The sequence below is a fragment of the Schistocerca nitens genome, chromosome 2 (assembly GCF_023898315.1).
Source record: "Schistocerca nitens isolate TAMUIC-IGC-003100 chromosome 2, iqSchNite1.1, whole genome shotgun sequence".
Taxonomy (NCBI): Eukaryota; Metazoa; Arthropoda; class Insecta; order Orthoptera; family Acrididae; genus Schistocerca; species Schistocerca nitens.
Window position 1 is genome coordinate 361310957 of NC_064615.1, and position 6000 is coordinate 361316956.

Sequence of the window (6000 nt, forward strand, 5' to 3'; positions counted from 1 at the left end):
TATTTTGACATCGTATGGCTTAAAAATATTTGCTATCTTTTGTGAGACTTTTCCGTAGTATGGCATCGTGATAATTTTCGCTTTCTCTCCATCAGGTTTATTCTTTTTGCGCTTATTACATTTTCGTAACAGTTTTTTAACTATATCTATTCTGTAACCGTTATTCTTCGCTATTCTCTTAACGGTGTTAATTTCAGTCTCCCTATTTTTTTTCACTCATAGGTATATTGACTGCCCTATGCACGAGACTACGGAAAGCAGCTTCTTTATACGCCTGCGGATGGCATGAATCATTCGGGATCACGGCATCAGTTGTAGTTTGTTTTCTATAAACGGAAAACGCATGTTTGTTGCCCTGCTTTTTTATATTCAGGTCCAGGAACTGTAGACAATTGTCAGTTTCGTACTCCACGGTAAATTTTATTTTATTATGTGCGTCGTTGAACTTTTTTACTATTTCCTCAATGTCCTCACTGGAACCATCAACAAGTAACAGAGTGTCGTCAACATAACGTTTGTAATAAACAATTTTATCCGTAATGTTTTCGTCAGAATTTAGAACTTTATCTTCAAGGTCATTCATAAAAATGTCCGCCATAGTTCCTGAAATGCTGGACCCCATGGCTAACCCATCGTCCTGAATATAAAATTTGTTATTAAACGTAAAATAATTAAAACTTGTAATGAGCTGTAGGAGTTCAATAAATTCAATTGTCTCTTGCGTTGAAATTTTACCGTATTTCAGGAAATTTCTCTTAATGATTTCTATAGTTTCGTTAACCGGAACACTGGAGTATAAGTTCTTAACATCCAACGAAACCAAACGGGAAGTGTCGGTGACTGGCGTATCTTTAATTTCACCTATCATGGTCATACTACCACGCAGTGAATAATTATTATTATACACGTAAGTCTTTTTCAGAATTTGGTCCAACATTTTCGTTATTTTATATGCTGGACTATTTCGACCGTTAACAATCGGACGAACCGGATGCAGATCTTTATGTATCTTCACCTGTGATCTTAATTTGGGGGCCGTTGGATTCATGATAACACATCTTCTTTTTTCGGCTTCTGTCAGCAGGAAGTGCGTGCGTTTAAGAACATTTTTTAGTTTAGTTTGGAAATTGGCTGTTATGTCTTTCGGAATTTCTGTAATGCTATTTTCGACAAAAAATGAATTAAATAAGAGAAATAGTGTTAATCATAAGACTAGAGCAGACCGACTAACTGTCGATTCTATAAATAAAAAGCTTAATGAAGCGAAAGCTATTGCCACGAAAGCGGATAAGGGGAATACGGTCGTAATATTAAAAGAGGAGGAGTACGTTTCGAAAACCTTTGCGTTTTTTGTCGAAAATAGCATTACAGAAATTCCGAAAGACATAACAGCCAATTTCCAAACTAAACTAAAAAATGTTCTTAAACGCACGCACTTCCTGCTGACAGAAGCCGAAAAAAGAAGATGTGTTATCATGAATCCAACGGCCCCCAAATTAAGATCACAGGTGAAGATACATAAAGATCTGCATCCGGTTCGTCCGATTGTTAACGGTCGAAATAGTCCAGCATATAAAATAACGAAAATGTTGGACCAAATTCTGAAAAAGACTTACGTGTATAATAATAATTATTCACTGCGTGGTAGTATGACCATGATAGGTGAAATTAAAGATACGCCAGTCACCGACACTTCCCGTTTGGTTTCGTTGGATGTTAAGAACTTATACTCCAGTGTTCCGGTTAACGAAACTATAGAAATCATTAAGAGAAATTTCCTGAAATACGGTAAAATTTCAACGCAAGAGACAATTGAATTTATTGAACTCCTACAGCTCATTACAAGTTTTAATTATTTTACGTTTAATAACAAATTTTATATTCAGGACGATGGGTTAGCCATGGGGTCCAGCATTTCAGGAACTATGGCGGACATTTTTATGAATGACCTTGAAGATAAAGTTCTAAATTCTGACGAAAACATTACGGATAAAATTGTTTATTACAAACGTTATGTTGACGACACTCTGTTACTTGTTGATGGTTCCAGTGAGGACATTGAGGAAATAGTAAAAAAGTTCAACGACGCACATAATAAAATAAAATTTACCGTGGAGTACGAAACTGACAATTGTCTACAGTTCCTGGACCTGAATATAAAAAAGCAGGGCAACAAACATGCGTTTTCCGTTTATAGAAAACAAACTACAACTGATGCCGTGATCCCGAATGATTCATGCCATCCGCAGGCGTATAAAGAAGCTGCTTTCCGTAGTCTCGTGCATAGGGCAGTCAATATACCTATGAGTGAAAAAAAATAGGGAGACTGAAATTAACACCGTTAAGAGAATAGCGAAGAATAACGGTTACAGAATAGATATAGTTAAAATACTGTTACGAAAATGTAATAAGCGCAAAAAGAATAAACCTGATGGAGAGAAAGCGAAAATTATCACGATGCCATACTACGGAAAAGTCTCACAAAAGATAGCAAATATTTTTAAGCCATACGATGTCAAAATAGCCTTTCAGACTAATAACCTAGTGAGGTATAGCCTTAAGCACGATATTGGCGAGAAGAGAAATAAGTTTGAAAGATCGGGAGTTTATAAGATTCAGTGCAGAACGTGTGATGCAAAATATATAGGGCAGACAGGAAGATCATTCGCGATCCGGTATAAAGAACATAAAGATGCGTTCAGGTTAGGAAATTATGACAAATCAGCTGTTGCGAACCATATATATGAAACAGGCCATCCCCTTAATAGCATAGAAGACAACGTAGAAATATTGCATGTAGAAAAGAAAGGGAGGAAACTTGACTTACTAGAGGAATTCGAGATAGCTATCCATGAAAAGAAACAAAGCAATATCCTAAATGTACAAGATAACTTTAAAGAAATGAGATTTTTTAGCGGGTTTTTAGAATTATTTTAGGGCAGGCATGCGACTTAAAACTTGTAGCATGTCAATGACGGAGTTGCGAGAGGCTAACGATGGCAGACCAATGCAGTAAGGAAATGAGGCGCCCAATAGCATAGCGTTACCGTCAAGCACACGGCGCTAACCACGCCACAACACCTAGGCACGTTAGTCCACAACAGCACCCGAGCCGGCGCAGTCGACAGCATATTTGGTAGCTATGGGACGGCCATCGACCTGCGTCAACAACTTTAATGTAAGACGAGGACCCACAGTCCAATATACTTTTAATTCTTTTTTACTCTATGGACCCACCAACTATTGGTGATGGTATTTTGTCTTTTTAGTACGTTTAATTTCGCGACATAGATTTTACAACCTGATGATGAGAGCATTGTCTCTCGAAACGCGTTGTTAAAATATATATAAAAATCGCGGTTGAATGCTAAATGTGATAACCAGTATAACGACAACTGCTACCTCGACTCCATAATGGATTATATCAAATCTGTATATTGAGCGAGCAGTGAAGGTAACAAAAGAAAAATTCGGAGTAGGTATTAAAATCCATGGAGAAGAAATATAAACTTTGAGGTTCGCGAATGACATTGTAATTCTGTCAGAGACAGCAAAGGACTTGGAAGAGCAGTTGAACGGAATGGACAGTGTCTTGAAAGGAGGATATAAGATGAACATCAACAAAAGCAAAACGAGGATAATGGAATGTAGTCGAATTAAGTCGGGTGATGTTGAGGGAATTAGATTAGGAAATGAGACACTTAAAGTAGTAAAGCAGTTTTGCTATTTGGGGAGCAAAATAACTGATGATGGTCGAAGTAGAGAGGGTATAAAATGTAGACTGGCAATGGCAAGGAAAGCGTTTCTGAAGAAGAGAAATTTGTTAACATCGAGTATAGATTTAAGTGTCAGGTAGTCATTTTTGAAAGTATTGGTCTGGAGTGTAGCGATGTATGGAAGTGAAACATCGATGATAAATAGTTTGGACAAGAAGAGAATAGAAGCTTTTGAAATGTGGTGATACAGAATAATGCTGAAGATTAGATGGGTAGATCACATAACTAATGAGGAAGTATTGAATAGGATTGGGGAGAAGTTTGTGGCACAATGTGACTAGAAGAAGGGATCGGTTGGTATAACATGTTCTGAGGCATCAAGGGATCATCAATTTAGTATTGGAGGGCAGCGTGGAGGGTAAAAATCGTGGAGGGAGGCCAAGAGATGAATACACTAAGCAGATACAGAAGGATGTAGGTTGCGGTAGGTACTGGGAGATGAAGAAGCTTGCACGGGATAGAGTAGCATGGAGAGCTGCATCAAACCAGTCTCAGGACTGAAGACCACAACAACATCATGTTCATTTGCTGGTAAAAACAAATAGAGCCAAATGCGTTAAAACTATTTATGATTAATTATTGAAAATTTACCTCCTCTTTTAATTGTAATTTTGTATCAATTGATTTATCATATCTGCAAGAAGCGCAGCCATTGTTAGTTGCGATTATATAGCAACTTCGTCTGTACTTGTAGTTGAAAATAGCATGGGTTTGTGTTAAACTAATTGGCAAAACAGTTTAATAATTATTTTATTGGTGGCATCAATTTAAATGATTAACTATTTATTGGGAAAAGGAAAATCTGAATTAAAAGAGAAATCCTCTATCTTTTGTTGGCCGCCATCTTAACTTTTATTACAGTTGCAAATTTAAATTACTTGAAACTGCAAGCAATATTACGATGTGTAAGAAATAAATGTGCACTGGTGGTACTGAATATTTATAAAAGAAAAAAATTAATCGAATCAGACTGCATTTTCTAAGAACAGTGCTGATGGTATTTATTGTTGAACAAGATTTCGTTGCTGATGTATGTGGCCAAAATTAAACTACGCACGAATCACGGAGAAAAATATTTCTGGTAGCATACGTCAGTGTTGTGTGCGGGTGGTATTCTGTGGTTCCTTTTCATGATCAGTTTGCTAAGAATAATTAAATCCATCGAAGACAAATAAATGATAAAAGCTTTGATGTACGATCTGTAATTTTAGTGATATGAACACAGTTTACAGTCAACATTATTACACTACGTCAGGTGGAATTCTTGGGTAGTTTGAACAAACTAATTATCCAGGAGAAGTTGTAGTTTGAATAATGCATTATACATGTGTATAATATTGTCAGTATCATTTACAAAATCAAATCCATGCAACTGCAAGAAAGAAAAAAAAAGAGTGAATTCAAACCCCAGAATACCATAGAGTATCATATCATCCATATTCATCGCTCTTGTCGATGTTGATGATATACAAAAACTGCCACTCTGGCGCCCGGGACCACCAATGCACAATTGATCATTTAAATCAAATAATAACACAGACCAAGGGAAGGAACAAGGATCCACCTTTGATTTGCGAAATTTAGCAGTCGCACATATATATTAGTTATAACATTATTTTGTGTTGATGTATATGTGTCAGTGATGTACATATACTTGCTGTGTTATATTGTGTATAATATGGTTACGCCGAGGAAACTGGTTAAAACTAGTGAGGATACAGAGGCAGAAGTGATATCACATCCTCTTGTCTCCTCGGAGTCTTTCGCGACGGTATACATGATTAAACGTTCTCGGTTTTCCATCCGCGTCAATTCATATAAAATGCTCGAGCTTTCGATGGCCGTCTCCGCCATCGTCGTCAGGAGTTCACTGACTGCCGGGACCGTTACGGTCTCTCGCTTATATAGGCACGATGACATCATCAGCAGCCAATCAGATCGATCCAATGTGGCGCGCGCGCGTAAGTCGACCCGGGCAGCTTGTGGCAGCACCGGTGACGTCAGGTGGCGCCAGGGGGAGGCGCCACATTAGAAACTGCCGCTTCTCTTCAGACACTCAAGAGAATGAAGATAGGCCCAAACGACCGAATGGTTAGCCTGGATGTTGTGTCTTTTACGAGGGTGCCAATACAAAATACGCTGGATCTTTTGGCCCAACATTTTCATCTGGAATCATTAAGTTGTTCCATCACGTCCTAACGACACCGTACTTTTTGTACTGCGA